We start from the raw sequence: 25,724 nt of genomic DNA on the forward strand, positions 1-25,724 counted from the left end.
TATCCTCCAGGATCTATTACATAATTCACATTGTTACTATCATTTCAATTTGTAAATTGGGAAAATTCAATTAGGTTCTAGGTTTACTTGGATTACTCGTTCTAACTGTCCATTCGTTTGAGGATGAAAAGCTGTGCTAAAATGAAGTTGTGTGCCCAAGGGTTCTTGCAACTTTTTCCAGAATCTCGATGTAAACCTTGGGTCTTGATCAGATATGATGGAAAGTGGGATTCCATGCAGTCTAACTATCTCACTGGTATACAATTCTGCTAGCTTCTCCAGTGAATAGTCAGTCCTAACTGGCAGAAAATGTGCTGACTTCGTCAATCTATCCACTATCACCCATACTGCATCATGCTTCTTCTGGGTGAGAGGTAGACCACTAACAAAATCCATAGTGACCGGGTTCCATTTCCATTCAGGTATGCTTATAGGCTGTAGCAATCCTAATGGAACTTGATGTTCTGCTTTAACTTGCTGACATGTCAAACACTTAGTCACATAGTCAGCTATATCCTTCTCATACCAGGCCACCAATAATGAGGCTTAAAATCATTATACATTATTGTGCTTCCCGGGTGCATAGCATAAATACTAGTGTGTGCTTCTTTCAGAATACTAGTCTTCAGTTCCCCATCATCTGGTACACACACTCTTCCTCTGTACTACAGACACCCATCTGCTTTCACCTCATAATCAGTTTACTTTCCCTCTGGAATTTTACCCACAATGGCCATTAATTTTTCATCGGCCTTCTGCCCATCTTGTATTTACTATAGCAGGTATGACCTCACTTGTAACTCAGCCAAAATAGCTCCATCTTGAGCTAAGGACAGACGGGCATTTAGTGATCTTAAAACTGTGATGGACTTTCTACTCAAAGCATCAGCAATTACATTTGCCTTCCCAGGATGATAATCTATCACACAATCATAGTCCTTTAGGAACTCAATCCATCGCCTCTGTCTAAGATTGAGCTCTTTCTAGGTTGGGAAATATTTTAGACTCTTGTGGTCTGTATAGATGTAGCATTTTTCACCATATAAATAATGCCTCCATATCTTCAGTGCGAAGATAATTGTTGCTAACTCCAAGTCATGAATAGGGTAGTTTTGTTCATGTGGCCTTAACTGCCTGGAAGCATAGGCAACCACTTTTTCCTCTTGCATCAATACACACCCTAGCCCATTATGCGAGGCATCACTGTAGACCACAAAGTCTTTTCCCGACACTGGCTGTTTTAACACTGGTGCTTCTGTCAACATAGCCTTCAGCCTCTCAAAACTGGCTTGGCACTTGTCATTCTAGCCAAATTTCACATTCTTGTGCAACAACTTGGTCATTGGAGCAGCTATAAGAGAAAACCCCTTCACAAATCTTCTGTAATACCCAGCTAGCCCTAAGAAACTTGACCTCGGTTGTATTTACGGGAGGCTTCCATTCCATCATTGCTTCTATCTTTTTGGGATCCACTCTAATCCCCTCAGCTGATACTATGTGTCCAAGAAAGGAGATTTCACTCATCCAGAAGTCACACTTGGACAACTTAGCATACAGCTTCTTTTCTCGTAGGGTTTGCAGAACAATCCTCAAATGTTCATCATGTTCTTCCCTAGTCTTGGAATACATTAGAATATCATCAATAAAGACCACTACAAATTGATCTAAATATGGATGAAAGATACGGTTCATAAGGTCCATAAATGCTGCTAGTGCATTTGTTAAACCAAACGGCATCACTAGAAATTCATAATGCCCATACCGGGTTCTGAATGTAGTTTTTGACACATCTGCATCCTTTACCCTCAACTGATGATACCCTAATCTGATATCAATTTTTGAAAATACACCGGCTCCCTTCAACTAATCAAACAGATCATCAATTCTGGGCAACGGATATTTATTCTTTACAGTTACTTTGTTCAACTGTCGATAATCAATACACAATCTCAAGGTTCCATCCTTCTTCTTCACAAACAGCACCGAAGCTCCCCATTGTGACACACTTGGGCGTATAAACCCCTTATCAAGCAACTCTTGTAACTAAATTTTCAACTCTCTCAATTCAGTGGGTGCCATCCTATAAGGAGCAATAGAAATTTGTGTTATACTTGGCATTACCTCAATAGCAAACTCGACTTCCCTTTCTAGTGGTAAACCAGGCAATTCTTCAGGAAACACATCTGGGAAGTCTCTTACTATGGGTATATCACACAAATTCAGCTTAGCCTACCTAGTATCAACCACGTGTGCTAGGTAAGCTTCACAGCCTTTTCTCATCAATCTTCTTGCAACTGTGGCTGAGATAACATTGGATAGGAAATCTGTCCTTTCACCCACAACAGTAATCTCATTACCCTCAGAAGTTTTCAGAGAAATCCTCTTCAATTTGCAATCAACTATTGCCTGATGACGTGACAACCAGTCCATTCCCAAAATCATGTCAAACTCGTGGAAGGGCAATTCAATTAGGTCTGCCGAGAATTCATACCCTTGAATCCTCAACGGGTAACCTTTATACACCTTATTCACTACCACACTGTGGCCTAGTGGATTTGTGACTAGAATGTCTTGATCACTCTCCTTTACTGAAACTCCCCTCTCTACGGGTAGTTTGATGCAGATGTATGAATGAGTGGATCCTGGATCCACCAATGCATGCACAGAAGTGTTGTAGAGAGAGAATGTACCCCTGATGACGTCCGGGGCATCTTGCTCCTCCTGAGCTCTGATGGCATAGGCCCTGGCAGGTACTCTGGCCTCTGGCCTCTCAGCTGACTCAGATGCAGGCCTCAGTGATGGACCAGCTGCTTCAGATTTACCGGGCTTCCTACCCCTTTGTGGTGCAGGAGCAGGTCTGTCAGCTTGTGTTGGAGCAGCTGTAGTAGTCCTCTTCGGACAATTCTTGATCTGATGTTCTGTAGATCCACACCATAAGCATGCACCAGTCACTCGCCAACAGTCCCCCTTGTGCCACTTCTGGCAGTATGGACAGGCAGAAGATGCTGGGGCTGGTCCCCTGAACACCGTCCCTGGAGAGCTGCCCACTGATGGTGTGGACTGGCCTCTCCTAGGTGTGAATCGTGGTGCAGGCCCACAGGGTGACCACGACCTTGTGGTTGTCCTGAACCCTGAGCAGGAGGACCCTTACTCTTCTTACTGGGAGCAGAAAATGAACTGGATTGACCTGGACCCCTCTTCTGCTGTCTTTCCCTTCTAGTTTGCTCATTTATTCGGACCCTTTCTACTTTCGATGCAGCATCTACTAATTTGGCAAAATCTATGATCTCCAATGCTGTTATCATGACTTTGATATTGTCATTAAGCCCTTCTTCAAACCTTCTACACCTCTCTGCCTCTGTAGGGACTATCTCCCTCCCATACCAGCTCAGTCTGACAAATTCTCGCTCATACTCTACCACTGATAGTTGCCTCTGTCTCAGACTGATAAATTCTCTTCTTCTCTCTTCTAAATACACCTTATTGACATACTTTTTCCTGAACTCTGTTAGGAAGTAATCCCAGGTGATTTGATCCGGTTACACCTCACTGGTTACTGTGTCCCACCACTGGTATGCATCATCCTGAGTAGGGACACAGCACCCTCCAGATTTTGCTCGAGGTGCAATGAAGCTGTTTCAGTACTTTGATTATTCTATCCAACCAGTTTTTCGCTGTCATAGGGTCATCCTCCTTTTTTCCGAAGAAACCACAGCCCCATGTTTTCACAGTTTCTCTAGATGGGACTTCTGTGGTGCTGGTGGAGGTTGTGGCTGTGGTTGTGGTGGTGGAATTGGCCCCATCATTTGCCGGTAAAACTCGGTCATTTGTTGAAATAATGCAAATTGAGGTTGGGCAGGTGCCTTAACTGTTGGTGGAGCAAATTCTCCCCTGCCCCCAGATTCAGCCCTTGGTGGAGCACAACTCTCCACCTCTTCATCAACTGCTCTTTGAGAAGCAGGATCCATATCCTAATCAAAATAAAAAAACAAACAGATCTACACCTGTGTCACCTCAACACTTACAAATTCAATGCAATGGTATGCACTCTATCTAGGCCCAAAAACGCCTAAATAGATGCTCTGATACCACTAAATGTGACACCCCTTACCTGTCTACAGTGTAGCCGAGCAAGATATGCCACACTGTGTGCCGGAGCACCAAATCATATTTCAATTCAATTTACCCTTTTTACTTATTTATTTATAATTTTTGATTAATCTGAATTTTCTGAAAATTTTATAGAAAATCCAGCAGAGTGTCGGCTGTAAATTGGAAAAACAGTTCTTTTGAATCTGTTAAAAACACTTCCAATATAATCATAATTTCAATCTCAGTCAACCACCAACATATTTTCAACAATTTCTCAAATTACTTCAGTATCTCAAAATTCAATTCATTATCACACTCAATTCAATGAGAAATGCTCACATTTAATACTGAACATAGTTCATAGATAATTACATCAAAAGCATAATTACATGAGTTTATAATATTCATTACAGAAGTTTACAAAATACAAAATACCAAAATACCAAAAGTGGCCTAATGTCCTACCAAACACACTACAAATGTGAGGTGACTCTGGACTCCGTGTGCAGATCTAAAAGCTCACCCTGTATGAGGTCTCTTTGGACTCCCACTATGTCTCCGATGACTACGCGTGGCAAAAGCGACGCGCTAAGCAATTCTGCTTAGTGGTGACAATATAAAATAAAATAACTAAAATAAACTAAATATGCAAAATGTATGTTTACATCTTTGGTAGACTTAATTTCTGATATTTATTGTAGTATTATTCGATTAAAATTTGGTAAGATTTATTATCATCGCCCGAGTAACCCATACTAGTCAACTGGACTGGATAAATGGGTAAACTGGCACTGGGTACTAAGTACCTCGGACCATCACACCATCAGTCACATTGTGTCTCCCGGTGTGCAACAGAACAGCTAATAAGTTGTAATAATTATCAGGGATAAAACCCAAGTATAACAATTCAATCAACATAGCCAAAGGCTATTATGTCACAGAATGGCACGTGAGGCCATAAAACACAGAATGACATGAAGCCATATGCAGTACTGCTAACAGAACCCTATTGGCATGCCAACCTATCCAAACCAATCTTGCTAGGTGTACTAGGACATGTTACACTCTTAAATTATACAATTCTTGAAATTCAAGTTTAAGTGTTACTATTCATTTCATTAGTCAACAAAAATGTTGACTTTTGCATGGACAATAGGTACATTGGTTTTAATATTCCCAGCATACCACATTTTGCATTCTAAAATTGTTGGTATTGGTTGCCAATACCATTTCTAAGCTTAATGTTAGTTGTTCAAAATTTTCAGATTTCAAGCCTTGTATTTACTATTCCATTAGTCATTTTTGTAGTGGGAATTTGGCAAAGTTGTCAACATGAAAGTTGTTTCTTATTATGTCTAGTTATATTTTTTTTTTGAATCACTCCATTTGGAGTTTTGTAGCTCAAGTTATGGCCTAAATACTGTAGACCCTTATTTTGTGATGAGTAAGTGCATTGAGGCCGTGGGAAACCCGATGATGAAAAATTATATGACTGTAAGATGTAATTAGAGGCATGGAGCTGAATTATTAATTCCGTGGCATGATCTTGAAAAAATAAAAATAATAATAAAGTTTTGGGGAAATTAATTTAATTAAATTTAAATAAAATTTTATTTTTTTTAAATTTAATATGGATAGTTTTTAAATGAATCTAATTAAGTTTAATTGGGCTCCATGGGCCTAAGAAAGCCTAGTTAGGAATTTTAAATGGGACCCATTTAATTATTTTCTAAAAATTAAAATAACAAAATATCTCTCTCCTCCTTGGCCCCACTCTCTTCCTCACTCCCTATTGGTATCACCCCCTTTCCCTCTCTTTCTATTGGTTGGAACACCTCACCCATATTCCAGTCTCATCCAAATTCATCAATCCTAGTCATTTAAGTGATCTGAACTTTATCACACTAGGACTCCAAACCCTACCACACCTCTTCCTCACTCCCTATTGGTGCCTTCCATTTTTTTCTGTCTTCCTATTGGTTGAAACACCTCACCCATATCCCAGTCTTATTCGAATTCTACAATCGTAGTTGTTTAAGTCATCTAAACTTTATCACCCTAAGACTCCAAACCCTATCACACCTCTCTCCCAAAATCCTATAAATACCCTACTAGAGAAGGGAAGAGAGGAGGATGGGAGGAAAGAGGAAGAGAAAATTCAGAGCTATAAGAAATCTAGAGATATTTAAGACTCTTTGAGTTCTTCCTTATTTTTTTTCTTTTCTTCAAGAAGATTTTCATACAAGATTTCTGGAAGGTCAGTTTTTATTGTTTTCTTTTCAAGATCTATGCCACACAATATTTTAATTCTATGCTCTTTGTCTTCAATTTATTTTATATGCTCATATAGATCATGTAATCATGTTTAATTTGAGGGGATACACAACTCTGCACATGTTTAGTTTCTGTCTCTCGTACTTTTATTATTTTTCTTTATTTTCTTTATTTTTTATTATAAACAAAATTGGTAAGTAGCCCTAAGGTAAGTACCAAAGAGGGTATTTGCGCGGAGCTTATATGGAGCTAAACGGGAGTAAGCCAGGGATATCATTGCCATACTAGAAGAGAAGACCCTTTTTTAAGGGTAGCTTGCCCCAATGGCAACTGCATTTACCAACAGGTAAGTAACTCTAAACTTATCGAATAACCATTGGCATGAAATTGTAGTAATAATAGAACTTTTATTTGGTAAATTAAAATTAACTTTGTTTTTAATTTAACTAACTTTTACATGTAATTAATATAAATAAATACTTTGTGAATTAAAATTAATCTTGTTTGTAAATTAAACTAACATTGGCATGTAAATAAATTTAATTTAATACTTGGTAATTGTAAAATAAATTTGCATGTTAGAAATCTTTATTAGGTTGTGATTGTTTGGGACTTATGTGATATTAGAATAAATTACACATGTACATAATTAACTTAGTTCAATTATCCTTAGGGTAACTTGGTGAAAATTAATTAATTAGGTTAAATAGAAACGTAGGGTTATTTGAAATTGAATTTGTTTGTAAATTAAATTCTCAATAATAAATTAATTTTAGTCATCTGGTAAATATCATTTAAATAATTAGCAACCTCATAGATAGGAATTACTTGTGCATGAAAATTGTGTGTAAACAACAATCCTTTTGTGAATTACTTTCGTGTGTAGGATTAGAATTGCATTTTTAGGATAAAGTTTAATAAAGGAATAATAAACAAGACTTCTAGAAACATTAGTAGAGGACTGGCACTTGAATTAACGAGGTTAGACCAGGCGTAAGGGGTGCCTAACACCTTCCCCTTACGTACCCACTATCCCGAACCTAGACATTGGGCTATGGTAATGACGGTTGTGGAAACTCTGCAAGGAGTAAGTTGCCATCCATGACCCTCGAAAGAAATACTGAATATGTCCCGGTTATTACCCGGGTGGCGACTCCTGTCTATCTATGCCTTCGTGGCATAAATCCTTAGTACCATGGTAGTGTTATGGGAAGACGGTACTTACCAGTGGTTTGATTCTATTAGGATTGTATGAAGTGCATGTCTAGGAAATGTTGTCTAAGGAGGTGGTACTTAAGTGAGACCATTGTGACTCCACCATCTTTCCTGGGCATTACCTGGTGCATTTTATATAATTTCAATGGATGATATTTCGCCTCACGCCCCCCTTGCCCTACAGTTTAGCGACTCCACTGGGGATTAAATGGATAGTTACTCCAACATGTTTCTATTAGTCTAATATTATTCATTTGTTAAACTTTTTGCATTGCACTACACTATCACACGGATCACCCTTACCCTTTTAGCCTCGTTAGTACTAGCCAAGGAGACCATAGTTCTACTCGAGCTATGACGAATTGGTGAATGCTAGCACCCCATGCCCGTACCTTCGAGTATATAAAGAGCCACAGCTCCGGCCGTTGTGCTTAATGGACAAGCTCTCGCATGGGTGACCCTTTTCCTACCCAATGAAGCCCATGAGCCATAGATTTCAACCCTAGGTACCCCGTAGATTTTTGTTGTGCTGGATTTATAACCTTACTATTTAAACCATAAGTTCTAGTGGTAGTTGAGATGAACCTAGGCCTATGCATAAACCCAATGTGTGTATAGGCCCAAGTTCATTTCAAAACCCATGTTAAGCAAGAGGATGCTTACTTATGGTTAAATTTTAAGGATATAAATCCTTTATTTGTGAGGGAAGGATCGTCCTGGACCACCCCCTGTTGGTGTGTCCAGTGTACCATAGCCTAGGATAGAATTTTTTCTTACCTTGCACATGAGAGTTGAAGGTATAAGGGGGCGAAGATTTAGTTCTAGAGGATTTTGTTTTCGGTTTTGATTCAGTCTTTGGTCCAATTTTAGTTCAGTTTATATGGTCTGGTTTTGGTTCAGTTTTGGTTCTATTGGTATGGTTTGGTTTTGGTTTTATAAAAGTAAAGGCAAAAAAAAAAAAAAAGAAAAAAAGAAAAAAATGGTCCATTAATGCATTGCATTCATGTACATAGCATGCTTAGGTTAACCCTTAAATCCTATTTTTTTGAGCAAACATAGCCTCAAAACACACCAAAGAGACTTCCAATCAGGTCACTTAGGTTATGGAAGGGAAGAGACTAGTAAGGATTTCACCTGCACTACTTAAGATGGAAGAAACTATAGCCATGCTTGATGAAATATTGAATGCCAAGATGTTTGAGCTAGAAGAGACAATTGTGGTCAACTTTAAAAAGAGGCCCCAAGGTAGGCCAATTAAGTGGCATTAAAGTTATTGAGGTTCAAATTGTGTCTCACACCCTAAGGAGATTTTTCCAATTCAGACAACCCTTATCCGAAGTTTTGGAGCGTCTCAAAGCTCAAGACCTCCTATAGCTCTTAGTACCCAGACCACTACTAAATCCACTCCCACCTAGCTATGATATCAACCAATGTTGCCGGTTCTATGAAGCCCACAGTCATCACACCGACTGATGCTTTCAACTTACGCATGATATCTAAGATCTAATTGATGCCAAAAGGATGATTGACCCAGAAAATCAACCCAAAAGCCCCATGCCTAGCCAAAATTTCCACCTACACCAGGTCTCTACATGATCTCCATCACCCCAAAAAACCCTAACAGAATTATTAACTTTATCCAACCCATCCAAAAGCCCAATGAACTTATCCAACCCATCCAAAAGCCCAATGAACTTATCCAACCCATTAAAAAGCCCAGTGAACCTATCCAACTTATCCAAAAGCTCAATGAACCTCAGTCTATAATGGTTGTTGACATTTGTGATAATTCTAGCTATGATGAGGGTCCTTTAGATGTTTGGACCAATTTTGATGAGGAGGTAGTTGCATTACAACTAGATGGTTTAGTTCCACTAGTGTCTGATTTTCAAGTTGTCGAGATCTATAAAAACTAGATGGATCTAAAAGTGGCTACTATGAAGAAAGGGATGGAGTTTTTTCTTAGCACAGGCTTAGAAGAAAGTATAGATGGTCTGGTGACTTTTCTTGAGATGATGGGGCAGATCACGAGTCATGGTTTAGGCTATGAGCTAACAGAAGAGGAAGAAGAGCTAAAGCCTCCTAAGTTCTTGAAAGAGGGGGCAATTACCTTGACATATGATTAGGGGTTACCACATGTGAAATAGCTAAAGCAGAAAATCAGCACCATTGATCTGAGGACTGCATGAAAAGCCAAACACCTAAAGCTACACCCCTATGTTTGAGTCTATCTTTTGTAATGCTCACAGTAGTGATATTGATGTTTCCAATTCTGATGTACTTGATAAAGATTTCGAGGCCAAGATCAATAACATTCCCAGTCCTTCTGCTTACTTGTTTGATGTTTATTCTAATGGGCATATGCATGGCATTCATAATCATTTAGAATCTATTTTTGTTAATGCATCAAAATCGATCTCTATTAATTTGGGTACACCAAATAATCCTAAAGACATTAAGTTAGCTGAAGATTTAACCCAAGAAGAAAGAGATAAATTTATAGCCTTGTTAACAAAGTACCAAGAAGCACATGCCTCGAGCTTAAAATCAGATGGCCGATTCCCAAGCCACGCTGGTGTCGCTATAGGAAAAGAGTGATCAAAAGTTGACTTAGCCAGTTATCCTAATGAGGAGTAAAATTTTATGCTATGAAGGATTAGTAGTAGCACATGTGGACCTAGAGGGAGAAGGAAAATGATATGAAGACATAAGGAGGTCTCTGGAAGTAAGAGAATACTTGCAATAAGCCTACAAAAGAGATAGAGCAACAATTCATGGATTAGCCACTCAACTTACTTTAGCTGGGGGGAAATTCTACAAACTCTTATGTGTGATAGAAAAACAGGCTGAGCAAATAATGAAAGAAATACTTGCAGGAAATGTGTGGTCCCCATATGAATGGAAATGTTCTAGTTGGGAAAAAATGTTTGAAACATATAAGGATTGGCCTGAAAAACTCCCTTATGTTCTTTAAGATTATCGTAGTATTACAAGGACATTCACGAGGGCAACCCCATTCTCTTTAGTGTATGGGATTAAAGTAGTGTTATGCAAGAGGTCAAATCCTTAAGAGTGATGCTAGAAGCTAAGATCCTAGAAAATGAGTGGGCCTATAAGAGATATGAAGAACTAGCTTTGATTGATGAAAAGAGGATGCAAGCCTTGTATCATATGCAGGCTTATCAAAGGAAGATAACTAGAGCCTTTAATAAGAAGGTGAAGCCAAGAAAGATCAAAGAGGGAGATATGGTTGTGAAACAAACTCGGCCCATCCCTTTTGATCCAAGAGGAAAGTTTAAGCCAAACTGGGATAGTCCACACATAGTCAAAAAGATCTTGCTACTGTAAGAATATTAGACCTGGATGGGAATGAATTTCAAGAACCAGTCAATTTAGACAGGCTTAAATGGTACTTTGTGTGAGACAGGCCCGCTAAGCTGAAAACCTGCAAAAGGCGGTCTAGGCAAAAGTAAGGGTCAAAGAAAAAAGAACGAAAGAAAAAAAAAAGAAAAAGAAAAAAGAAAAGAAAAGAAAAGAAAAGAAAAAAATGCTAGATTGAAAACCTACAAAAGGCAGTCTAGGCAAAAGGAGAGATGAGAGAAGATCTGGATGGAAAACCTGAAAAGGCCATTCGGCAGGTTATAAAGCTTATTTCTAACTTTGGAAGGTTAGAAATTTAGCAAAACTAAATGTAAGAGGGAGTAATGGTGTACCTGAATAAATAAAGAAGTTTTTATTGCATTAACCAGGAATAGGTTTTATTGAATTATGATTGTGAATGTTTTGTGTCTTGAGGGATATATCAAAAGATTAAGTAATTGAACTGCATTGTTTTGATTTAACCTATTGTCTTGTGAGCATGATAGAATAGGTGCTTGATATGAATATCCTGGTGATTGTCTAATTTCAAAAAAAGAGAAAAAGAATAAGAAAAAGAAAAGAAAAAAAGAAAGCTCGCTAAGTGGAAAACCTGAAAGGGCCGCTTAGGCAAAAGTTAGAGCAAGCCCGCTGAGATGAAAACCCAAAAGGGCATTTCAGGCAAAACTTAGGGCACAGAGAATGAAGTTCATGGAAGAGAAATGAGTCAAGGCAGAAATCATGGGGGGAGAGAAGAAAAAGAAAAATCAGAGAGAAATTATATTGTGACCTTAAGGAAGTCTTTTTTGGTAAATAATTTTTCTCAAAAAAATTTTTGGTTATAAGAAAGTTTTTGCAAAAAGAGGTCCCCCAGAGGACTAAGTTTTTTTTAGAATCTCTAGCAAAATCAGCATGCCCATGATAGGAAGTAGCATACAGGAAGCATAAAAATCAGAGAGAATTTTAAGACCCAGTCATCCTAATTTTTTTTTCAAATCATGAATTAGATATTTTTTGGTAAGTCCTTAGACGTTGTTTAGGGCGCATGACATAGTTGTGTAAGGCATAGAAGAACATACATCAACATGTCACCTATGGGTGTGTAAGGCGTAGAAGAACATGCATCACCACAGTTTCAAGTGTCGAACTACGAGGGGGTCTGATTCTTCCTCAGGATAGCGAGGGGGATACGTAGGTAGTTTACGATCGTGGTCCTAAATACGAATCCACAACATTTCATGATAGATGTTTTTTGGTAAGTCCTTAGACGTTGTTTAGGGCACATGGCATAGTTGTGTAAGGCGTAGAAGAACACGCATCAACATGTCACCTGTAGGTGTGTAAGGCGTAGAAGAACATGCATCACCACAGTTTCAAGTGTCGAACTACGAGTGGGTCTGATTCTTCCTCAGGATAGCGAGGGAGATACGTAGGTAGTTTAGGACTGCGGTCCTAAATACGAATCCACATCATTTCAAAACACAGTGGTTCAATTATCATGTAACCTTTGCTAGTCTCATGATGCAGAGTGTATCGACAGAGTAAGATGCATTCGATTTTCACATTACAAAGTTATCACTGTTATGAGACCGTAGCTAGTCTCATAACACAGAGTGTATCGACAGAGCAAGATGCACTCAATTTTCACATGACACAGTTATCACTATTATGAGACCGTAGCTAGTCTCATGACGCAGAGTGTATCGACAGAGCAAGATACACTCATTTTTCACATTACACAGTTATTACTGTTATGAAACCATAGCTAGTCTCATAACATAGAGTATGTCGACCGAGTAAGATATACTTGATCCTCATAGCCAATGTTTCATAGTTATTAGAAATTTGAGTTTCACTTTGACGAAACTTGAGCAATACTTTCGCATTGATTTCAACTTTCGCCAAAGTGGGGGGCAAACTGTAGACCCTTATTTTGTGATGAGTATGTGCATTGAGGCCGTGGAAAACCCGATGATGAAAAATTATATGACTGTAAGATGTAATTAGAGGCATGGAGCTGAATTATTAATTCCGTGGCATGATCTTGAAAAAATAAAAATAATAATAAAGTTTTGGGGAAATTAATTTAATTAAATTTAAATAAAATTTTATTTTTTTTAAATTTAATATGGATAGTTTTTAAATGAATCTAATTAAGTTTAATTGGGCTCCATGGGCCTAAGAAAGCCTAGTTAGGAATTTTAAATGGGACCCATTTAATTATTTTCTAAAAATTAAAATAACAAAATATCTCTCTCCTCCTTGGCCCCACTCTCTTCCTCACTCCCTATTGGTATCACCCCCTTTCCCTCTCTTTCTATTGGTTGGAACACCTCACCCATATTCCAGTCTCATCCAAATTCATCAATCCTAGTCATTTAAGTGATCTGAACTTTATCACACTAGGACTCCAAACCCTACCACACCTCTTCCTCACTCCCTATTGGTGCCTTCCATTTTTTTCTGTCTTCCTATTGGTTGAAACACCTCACCCATATCCCAGTCTTATTCGAATTCTACAATCGTAGTTGTTTAAGTCATCTAAACTTTATCACCCTAAGACTCCAAACCCTATCACACCTCTCTCCCAAAATCCTATAAATACCCTACTAGAGAAGGGAAGAGAGGAGGATGGGAGGAAAGAGGAAGAGAAAATTCAGAGCTATAAGAAATCTAGAGATATTTAAGACTCTTTGAGTTCTTCCTTATTTTTTTTCTTTTCTTCAAGAAGATTTTCATACAAGATTTCTGGAAGGTCAGTTTTTATTGTTTTCTTTTCAAGATCTATGCCACACAATATTTTAATTCTATGCTCTTTGTCTTCAATTTATTTTATATGCTCATATAGATCATGTAATCATGTTTAATTTGAGGGGATACACAACTCTGCACATGTTTAGTTTCTGTCTCAGATTTTTATTATTTTTCTTTATTTTCTTTATTTTTATTATAAACAAAATTGGTAAGTAGTCCTAAGGTAAGTACCAAAGAGGGTATTTATGTGCGGAGCTTATATGGAGCTAAGCGAGTAAGCTGAGGATATCATTGCCATACTAGAAGAGAAGACCCTTTTTTAAGGGTAGCTTGCCCCAATGGCAACTGCATTTACCAACAGGTAAGTAACTCTAAACTTATCGAATAACCATTGGCATGAAATTGTAGTAATAATAGAACTTTTATTTGGTAAATTAAAATTAACTTTGTTTTTAATTTAACTAACTTTTACATGTAATTAATTTAAATAAATACTTTGTGAATTAAAATTAATTTTTTTTGTAAATTAAACTAACATTGGCATGTAAATAAATTTAATTTAATACTTGGTAATTGTAAAATAAATTTGCATGTTAGAAATCTTTATTAGGTTGTGATTGTTTGGGACTTATGTGATATTAGAATAAATTACACATGTACATAATTAACTTAGTTCAATTATCCTTAGGGTAACTTGGTGAAAATTAATTAATTAGGTTAAATAGAAACGTAGGGTTATTTGAAATTAAATTTGTTTGTAAATTAAATTCTCAATAATAAACTAATTTTAGTCATCTGGTAAATATCATTTAAATAATTAGCAACCCCATAGATAGGAATTACTTGTGCATGAAAATTGTGTGTAAACAACAATCCTTTTGTGAATTACTTGCGTGTGTAGGATTAGAATTGCATTTTTAGGATAAAGTTTAATAAAGGAATAATAAACAAGACTTCTAGAAACATTAGTAGAGGACTGGCACTCGAATTAACGAGGTTAGACCAGGCGTAAGGGGTGCCTAACACCTTCCCCTTACGTACCCACTATCCCGAACCTAGACATTGGGCTATGGTAATGACGGTTGTGGAAACTCTGCAAGGAGTAAGTTGCCATCCATGACCCTCGAAAGAAATACTGAATATGTCCCGGTTATTACCCGGGTGGCGACTCCTGTCTATCTATGCCTTCGTGGCATAAATCCTTAGTACCATGGTAGTGTTATGGGAAGACGGTACTTACCAGTGGTTTGATTCTATTAGGATTGTATGAAGTGCATGTCTAGGAAATGTTGTCTAAGGAGGTGGTACTTAAGTGAGACCATTGTGACTCCACCATCTTTCCTGGGCATTACCTGGTGCATTTTATATAATTTCAATGGATGATATTTCGCCTCACGCCCCCCTCCCTACAAATACCATAACTGGCCGGATTGCCAACTTCCCAGATTTTCTGGACTGACCAAATTTATAGTGTTTAGTACAGTGATTGCAGGTCACCTTTTGAACATGTTATGGTCAAAATTTCGGTTAGGTTTCTTCATGAAAGTTGTAGGTATATGTCTCAGCTATTTTCTGGTAAAATTTTAGGTCAATTGGACCTTTCTACTCTAAGTTATGACCAAATGAATAAATAATGTTCATTTGGTCATTTTGCCCAGGCAAAATGCCGGTCACCCGGATTAGGGCAATCTTTAGGTCAACTTGGTTTAGTTTTCTGGGCATAGTTTCTTCACCAAAGTTGTGCCATTATATGTCTAGTTTCATATCCAATTGTCCTTGCACCAATTGAACCTCTACAACTCCAGTTATTGCTGCCTAAACCTGCTGGACTCATACCCAGTCCTGCAGGTCACCAAGGGCAGCCACACTAACCTCAATTCTCACTACACAAACCACTTCATTTATGATTCACACACAGCCAAATGGTCAATAATTGACCATTAAAACTTACTTTTACCATTACATACTCAAAGTCTCCATTTCATACCCAAACCCTAACCCTAACATCTCAAATCATGCATTTAACTTGCATTTCACCATTTCACTTAAGAGACTAATGTTAAGGCAGCCATACTACCATTTCTAGTTCCATGAAATCCTCAAAACCTTACCACATCCAAGGCTGCCAAAAATGTGGAATGGCATACACATAATATTTATTCCATTTCCTTATAAATTTTGCATTCAAATCACTCCCTTAACATGAATTAGAAAAGAAAACTCAAGTTTAGTCACTAACCTCTAATGGAGTGAAATTCAAACTTATCAAAGCTCCTCCTTTCTTCTTCCCTTTGCTGTCTTTAGCTTGCCCAAAGTGTATAAATAATTTTTTGTGAAGACAAAGATGAGTTTCAAGGAGGTTTAATGGGTTATCTCAAGCTTTCCTAAGCTCCTATGGAGGTTTGGGGTGAGGGAAGGGTTTCGGCCAAGAGAAGGAAGAAGACCATCTGATTTTTTTTCTTTCCTTTTTCTGTCCATTAAGTCCTTTTAACTAAGTTAATGCCATGTGTCAACATTTGATTGGGTGGGAGAATAATAATGACATCATAATGATGTCATAATTCCCATTTCTCTCATTTTCTATCATTTTCTTGTCAATTTAATTTCAATTAAATTTTTAACAATATTTATTTACGTTTTGTGTCATAATAATTATTTGATTAACTAGACAAGTCGCCCAAAAATAACTTCTGAAGGCGAAATGATCAAAATGCCCTTCGTTTGACTTAACAGACCAAAATTGTATGTACCGTTTGATTAAATTTTCCTTGTGTTTTCTTAACATTCTATTGTCATGGAAACCCTAATAATCCTTCCCTGAGGTCCCAAAAATTATTTTATGAAGTTTTCCCTGAGTTTAGGGTTGCTAACGGCCTTCATTGTCACTTCCCCTTCGGGTTACTCATCACTGGGGTTTCGGCTCCTTTAACCTTAGTGTATTTGGTTTCTAAAAATTTTCCTTGATTTTTATGAGCATTATTTGGTTTATTTATAACTCCTCACTCTAGTCTATTTATAATTTCAAACATTCTAGCTGCCCAGACTGATATTGATCGCCGGAATAGTAGACTGTATGAACTAGCTAAAGTGAGGATGTTACAATTCCTCTATGGTGGAAATGCTCATTAATCCTTCATAGGTTGGTAACTTAGATGAAAGCTTTAGATGTTTCTTTTCCTTTCTCAGGATCAGATCTATTTCTCACATGTTCCACAATCAAGTCTTGGAGTAATGTTGAAAAGTGTCGACCTCCTTCCTCTTGGATTTCGCCCCGATGCATTGTCTTAAGTGGAACACCAATGGCTTTTCCCTTGGAAAGCCAGGTCGTAGTGTAATGGGTGGCGTGCTTAGAGATTATAATGGCACTTTTTTGTGTATTTTTTCTTGTCTTATTGGGGTGGAAGACTCTAATTCAACGGAATTAAAAGCAATTGAAAAAGCTATGGAACTTTCAGCTTCATCATTGACTATTTGTACTACTACATCTTCTATTATAGTTGAATCTGATTCTAAGAATGCAGTATCATAGGTCTTAAATTTGGATAAAGCACCATGGCATCTCTTAATGGTCCTCAACAGTATTTTAGAGAACATGAGTTTGCTGCCAAATATTTCCTTTAACCATGTGTTGTGAGAGACAAATTCTGCCACAGATTACTTAGCCAAGCAAGGCCTTTCTCGAGATGTTGATTTTGTAGCGTTTCTTTAGAATTTGGTTTTGTTTCTTTATTCTTTTTCCCAGTAGTGTTTTTATTGCTTGACAGCACTCTATTATGCTTCTCTATTGCGGCTTTTTGTTTTGGTGCTATCTTGGTTGAGTGCTCTATCTTTATGTCAAATGTAAGTATATGCTGTTGGCATTTGTTAGGCTATTCATGCTGGGAGTTTTTTTTTTTGTCGCTAGGCTAGTGTTAGCCCTTTAGATTTGGGTGTATAGGGAATGTCTATTGACATGGGCATAAAATTTGGGCTTTAGTTTGGTTCTTGTTTCTTCTCGAACTTTCTTCTTTTTTTTCATCAATAAACTTCTTGCTTATCCAAAAAAAATGCATGATATATACACCCACTTTTTTAATGCTAAATATTTTGGAACCTTAAAAGAACCTAAAGAGTGGAAATAAAGTGATTTGAAGCTTGAAGTTGCCCATATGATCAAAACTCTAGAAATTTGTGATTGAGTCCATTTGGAATTAAAATGTGAGTGATATGACATAAAAAATTATATTTCTCAAGATTTTCATTGATATTAAATCGACAAAAATTTAGATTTGTTAAATAGGTAAAATAGTCATGCAAAGATAAACAGTGCATGGTGTGCATGCATGTTTGCTTTTGCTTGTTTTGTTAATGTTTTCATTTAGATAACTTTGCTCGCTTTTGCAATAAATTTTGATTAGATAAGCATTTTTTTATCAAGGTTTAAAACATTGAAAGTTATATTTCTCAAGATTTTCATTGATATAAAATCCACAAAAATTTAGATTTGTTAAATAGGTAAAATAGTCATGCAAAGATAAACAGTGCATGGTGTGCATGCATGTTTGCTTTTGCTTGTTTTGTTAATGTTTTTATTTAGATAGCTTTGTTCGCTTTTGTGATAAATTTTGATTAGATAAGCATTTTTTTATCAAGGTTTAAAACATTAAAAGTTATATTTCTCAAGATTTTCATTGATATAAAATCCACAAAAATTTAGATTTGTTAAATAGGTAAAATAGTCATGCAAAGATAGAGAGTATATGGTGTGAATGCATGTTTGCTTTTACTAGTTTTGTTAATGTTTTCATTTAGATAGCTTTGCTTGCTTTTGCGATAAATTTTAATTAGATAAGCATTTTTTTTTTATCAAGGTTTAAAACATTAAAAGTTATATTTCTCAAGATTTTCATTGATATAAAATCCACAAAAATGTAGATTTGTTAAATAGGTAAAATAGTCATGCAAAGACAGAGAGTGTATGGTGTGAATGCATGTTTGCTTTTATTAGTTTTGTTAATGTTTTCATTTAGGTAGCTTTGCTCGCTTTTACGATAAATTTTGATTGGATACGCATTTTTTTTATCAAAGTTTATGACATTAAAAGTTAAATTCTCAAGATTTTCATTGATATAAAATCCTCAAAAATTTGAATTTGTTAAATAGGTAAAATAATCATGCAAAGACAGACAATTCATGGTGTGAATGCATGTTTGCTTTTGCTTGTTCTGTTAATGTTTTCATTTAGGTAGCTTTGCTCACTTCTGTGATAAATTTTCATTGGATAAGTATTTTTTATTGAGGTTTAAAGAATAATAAAAGAGACATCTTAATCTTTTCAGGGAAATATTAAAATCTCAAATATGATAAAAGACTAGGGATAACTGAGCTTTTAAAGTTGACCTAAATTTTGTGACTTGATTTGGTTGGCATAATTGACCTTTGCTTCCTATTTTTGTAATATTTGGAATTATACAAGGAATTTTAGATTGATATTTAATGTAATAACCCTCACTCGATTTAGTTGAATTCCATATTTGGAGGTGGAATATACCATTGGATCTTCGGTGATGGGAAATTCAAGAAAATTAGGGGCTTAGAGAGAGAAGGGTGGAGAAGGGAGATGCAATCTTTAAATTTTTTATGGAAGAACTTTAGTTATAGATGGGTATACACTTTTGACTACCGAAGTTCCCCTATCTGCTCCCTTTGTTTTCTTTCAACTACTCCCATTTCCTTACCACAATTCCTACTCTAATCACTCAAAGTCTTTAAAAACCCTCCCAAGCTTCATAGAAGGTAGTTGGCTTCTTTTAATTCCCCCTTCAATGGTTTAAGGACTTTGGAAGAGGTTTTCCCTTCTTAAGACCTTAATTTATTTTGGTGATTTTCTTCATCCCTTCCCTTAATTAGTTTCTTTAATGATTTTAATGATAGTTGCATAATTGTATGGAAGAACAAACTAAGAAATTTAATTTTCTTATAATTCTAAGGTTTATAAAATCTAAATGTAAATGAATGGATTTAAAGTTTTAAGAGTTAGTTTAGGATATTTGAGACTTCAAATATTGTATTGTAAGTGAAATGAGGAAAATGTGGACCAAAAGTGAGTTGGGTAATGTAGGAATAATGTTCTGGATTATAAAAACACTTATTGTGTTTTTTAGGTTCGATGTTGAAAATGAACTTTGACCGTCGAACCACATGAACAGTTGCATGAATAGTTATATATAAAGGTGCGTGGCTTCTTTTGTCGTTAAAAGGTTTCTCTTTGGCTATTGAAAGTGGCCTTGGCTAGAATTTTAAAGCTTGTTATAAAAAATAAAACAAAATTATCATTATTAATTAATTATTTTTATGCATAAATTTCTAATAAATTGGCTAACTCCACTAGAAAGGTTATATATCCAAATGTATGTAGCACCCTATACTAGATTGAACCAAATAATTTTCAAGTTTATAACACTTGGTCAAAATGCTTAACCCAAGTTATTTTAGTAATTGGATATAGGGTTATATGAAGTATTTTATGAAGATATTGTATTGTTGAGCCCTTAAATAGGCAAAGAAAAGGATACAAAAAGCACTTGTTCCATGGGATTACAAAGAAATGAAAAATCACTCAAAGCTTTAGAAGCTATACTATGTGCCACTTTGTTCCCATTTCTTAAAATGTAAAAGAAAGAAATTCTGGTAAAAGTGGGAGCCACATTGAGAATATCTTGATTGAGCCCCTTAATCTGAATAGGAGGAGGTGATCCTTGCAACACTTAAATTACCGTCTATGAGTCACCTTCCAAGATGACTTCTGAGAAACCTTTATATTTAGCCAATAAGATTGCTTTTCACATGCAAAAGCTTTAAGAACAAGAGGATCTTCAATTCTAGGAAAGTGACAACACATCCATCCCAAGTGAGGCCTCTAGAATTACAAGCTATGGTAGCTGTGGCTCCTAACCTCTTTCTACCTTTGTTTGCCTCCATTGAAATTTAACCTTGATAACTTGACCTTGAGGTGGTGACCAGCTGGTACTCCATTAATTTTGTGACATCTTAATTACCATTCAAGCTAATTTTGTGCTAATAATATTGTACTAGGTAAAATTGTTAATGGCAAAAACATTTCTGCATATTGTGGTTTGCTAGTGCCTGTGACCTAGCTTATCTATACCCAAGTGTAACACTTTCCTTATAGACCTACCAACTTTGCACAACTAGGATGACTTTGATATCAATTATAACACTCTAAACCCAATTACAATAAATAAATTTTAGGCTTAATCACTCCAAATTGATCAATTCAAGTTTTAGTATATGGGCCTTGGGTTATATAAACCTTTTGTGTATCCCTTTTTTGTTTTTAATAAGTATGGAAATCTGATTAATTGAAAACTAAGAAGACAATAGGTGGGGAAAAACCAGCAAAGCAGAGCCCAGGATCAATAGATTCTACCCCATACCCCTGCCTATCAACTAATCTATAATGCTGCTGAAAACACCTCAACAAAACACAAAAATAATGTGTAGACAATGAAACCAAAATTGCAGAAACAAAAATAAAGCAAAAGCAGACCAATCCACAAATACCAAATGAAAGCTTGCAACTGAAACTACAAAGACTCAAAATGTTATTGCTTTGCTAGAGAATCAACCATTCAGGCTTTACAAAGGGTATGGCAAAAAGAGACACACGACAAAACATTCTTGCAGGGGGACACACAACTAGAGTAGCAAAACAAAACCAACAAAACATTATTGCCCCATATCCATCAAATCACAAACATATCGCAGACACATCCCCTATCAGAGTGAACAAAACCAACATCAACTAACAACTTCCACAGCAAACAAAAATCACGATAAGCAATGCATAATCACAAAAGAGCAAAATCTTCCTTACTATTCACCCCTTGTTTAGCAAGCCCATCTGCAATTGAATTTGCCTCTCGGAGAGAATGTATGAACGACATTTTGTCCAACACCTGTAAAAAATTTAGGATTGACTTAATAATAGAAGAGAGCCTCCATGGAGCCTCCTCTGGGCAATTTACCCTGGATAAAGAGACTTTAGAGTACGATTCCATATTGATAGAAGAAGCACAACCAACCCGATCCAACATCTTCAAACTTAGCTCTAATGCCTTGGCAATAGCCAAACAATTCTGTGATATTGGACTCTTTAATTTCCGATGGACATGAAAAAATACAAAGGAAACAACCATTATGATCTCTCAACACACTGCCAATTCCACTAGCCTCGGACTTATCCCTTGAAGACCCGTCCATGTTCCATTTAAAATTAGACATCGAAGGAGGTGACTCTTCCTAATAGTAGACTAGCTCTTAACAGATTCCGAAGACAGAAGTAAATCCGAATCTGAAAAATTGTAGTTGGCATTAAGATCTGTCATCCATACTGATAACTTGAATAAAATTAGTGAGCATAAAGACAAAACACAGCATTCTTTAACCTTAAACACTCTTTCATTTCTAGCAAGCCACAAGGACCAAATGACAGAAAAGAATAAATTTGCCCAGAAGACTTTTTGAAAATTATCCATTGGCATACAAGACCACTGCTTATCCTTTTCCACCAACATAGAAAAAGGGTCTCTCAATGTGGCTACTAATTTTCCCAACCATTCTAGTCTTTTCTGTTTATCTTCTTTTTTGAAACAATTTTCTATTTATCTCAGTACAAAGCTGCCAATTCATAGATTGTGTTTTCTTCCTCAAAACGCAAATAAGGATCTTTATATTCCTTTGCTGATGCATTGTTGCCTACAGGTTTTAAATTAAGAAGGGAAGGAGTTGCCGTAATTTTTATATATATTTGCTTTAAATGATTCCATAAGTCACTACCTGCCACTTTCTTGCTTAATCAGAGCATAAAGAACAGGAGAAAGCTGCTCTTCTTTTGGCGAAGAAACGCGTTAGTAATCTCTCTCTGCATGTTAATGTTGGATCTGTTTGAACGTAATATGAAATGTAAATTCAAAAAACCCCAAGAGAGGTAGAGAAAATATAAAATTGTAATAGTGCATAATACAAATACAACTATAATTAACTATGAGAGGTTTTCTCCAAAAAAAAAAAAAGGGAAAAATCAAATAAATAGAGAGTGTATTTCAGTTAAAAAGAAAGATGGAGAGTATTTTTGAACTAGTAATCTAATAACTGAGTTTTATGTTTCTATAATGCCAAGACAATAAAGAAAGAAAACAAAATAAAAGAAATAAATAATGCAAAAAATAGAGAAGGAAAAGAGAGAGAGAGAGAGAGAGAGAGAGAGAGAGAGAGAGAGAGTGAGATTTGATTATTCAATCAAGATAAGAGAGCAATCACGATCAAATTCTTTAGTGAATCTAGTTTACCATGAATCATAAAAACAAGCTCTTGGATAGTTCTTTAACGAGGGATTTATCTTCTTGTCAATATTAGGTCAATAGAGACTCGCATGAGAAGAAAAGAACTGAACATAGCCAAGAACAACTTGCCGGCTGGAAGACATAAGCCAAATGAAAAATATTTCTTTACACTAATCGGGGCTCTATCACGCAAAAGCCGGCAAGTCATCCTTGGCTGCATTCTACAGATCTTGACCTCTTCATGCAAAACTCCAAGACCAAACACAGCATTTTTGTACTATTGAGGACTTCTCTCTCTCTTGGATTCATATATTTTTGTGTAGTACTTTGTTCATCAATGGCATGCATATATATAGGAAGAAGGAATGGTTGAGGCATGGAGATTGTGGCACGATCATATATTCCAGGGGCTGACCAACTTTACGTAAAAGGAAAGTCCTTGCATGGCATCAAAAGGGTATGAGCGTTTACGGCCTTTCAAAATCATCCATATTCTCACACCACCAATGGCCTCTCCTTCTTCTGGTTATCATAGTGCTTAGTTTGGCTCAACGCACAATACATGGGCCAACTTAGTTGAAAGGAAAATTTATTGAATAATCAAATGGGAATAGAATCTTGTATAGAGAGATGGAGTGAGGGACCAAGTGAAGGGTTGTGGAGTATTATATATAAAATTTGATAGATTTTGTCATAATTTGTAAAACCAATAGTAACTTAGATACTATTCTCAAAAGGGAAAGAAATAGAGAAGAAGTGAAGAGATTACAACTAATTTGTGAAACCAATAGTAACTTTCAATTGATTAACCATAATCTTTTTTTACATAAATTATTTTTGGATTATACAATTTTTAATATACAATAATATAACCCAATGAAGTTGAGAACACCTACACACATATTCCTCGCACTGAATCTTATTCTTTCTCCTAAAAGTACCAAACATATCAATCTTATTTTATGACAAAAAAATAATATTTTATTGATAATTTTTCATTTCTTATTAAAAAATATTTTTATAAACAATTTTATGTACAAATGACTAAATTATTTAAATTAAAATCAATATTAAAATTTAAGATTAAAATTAATAAAATTATAAATTTTAACTACAAGTAAAAATACCCGTAAAGATTTTTTTTTTTAAGCCATTTGACCTATATTTTTTTCCTATGATTTTAGTTAACTGATCAACGGAGGGATAATATCTATTTTTTAAAAATATAATCTTATGAATTAATTTTATAATATTAAGACACTAAATAAAAATTAGGAGACATTAAATTATTCCTTAAAACCTTCATAGTGTCCATAAAATTTTAGAGGACAATAAAAATTGTTCTCAATATTTGTCTTTTTAACAAGTATTCTTTATTTTTTAGGTGATGATTTTAGAGAATCATCACCGCTTTTGGAGATGATTATCATCCCTTGCATAGAAATTATAGTCATCTCCATATTAATGGGACTAGAGTTATCTCTATATCAAAGAGACTATAATTATCTCTATTATATAAGTGGCGGTTGTCATTTCCATTGTGCAAGGGATGTCTATTGTCTCCACCATAAGAGGAATAATTGTCATTATAAGAATGAATGTCATTCCCATAATGTTAGAAGGGATTACTGTCATTATTATATATTATATTATCGTGGATAAGTAAATTTAGCTTTCCCTAAATATAATATTAATTAATTAATTATATATTTAACATGAATGTTAACCCAGATGTTAATTGATATGGAATAATTGTTATCCTTTAAATATTATATTAAAATTTATTTTAATTTACTGTATACATATTTAACATTGAGATACACATTAGATTAATTAAATGTAAAGTAATTACCACACAATTACAATGGACCCATTTGCTTTTATTTTCATTATTATTTTTAATTTTAACATTCTATTCCAATCATTATCATATAAAATTTAACGCACGCAAATTATCAATCATAATTATTCTATAATACAACAAAAATAAATTAAAATGTTATTTTTTAAACACACTATTACAAACGAATTAAATATTATAATCCGTGAATCATTTCTTTAAATAAATATAGTGAATTATTTTTATTTTTTAACTTTTAATTTCAACAATAATGTAGAATATATCTGACTAGAAATTTCTTTATTCCACTGGTTTTCCAACTACTGAAAGGACACACTAAAAATTGCCTTAGTTAAAAGGAAGTATAAATGTTCCCTCAACAATTTAAAAAAATAAAATAAAATAAAAGAAGGATAAATGTTTTATTCTTCAACTTTAATATCTACAAAAGAATTTTCTATTTTTAAATTGAAGATTTTTCATTTTTCATTTGATTTAAAAATGAATTAAAAATTAAAAAAATATATGTTTCTACTTAGTTCATTGCTAATAACTATAAAAACAAAAATTCCTATCCGTTTCTAGATTAGATATAGATTAGAAATATATAATATTCTATTTATAAATAAATTAAAAATGAGAATAATTCTATTTTTAATATACATATATATAAAATAACTATAAAAACGAAAATTTCTATCCATTTCTAAATTAGATATAAATTAGAAATGTATAATATTCTATTTGTAAATAAATTAAAAATGAAAGTAATTCTATTTTTAATCCGTTTATATATATATATATATATATATATCCGTTTCTAATCCATTTTTAGTTAGCAATAAATT

The sequence above is a fragment of the Hevea brasiliensis genome, chromosome 13 (genome assembly GCF_030052815.1).
Source record: "Hevea brasiliensis isolate MT/VB/25A 57/8 chromosome 13, ASM3005281v1, whole genome shotgun sequence".
Taxonomy (NCBI): Eukaryota; Viridiplantae; Streptophyta; class Magnoliopsida; order Malpighiales; family Euphorbiaceae; genus Hevea; species Hevea brasiliensis.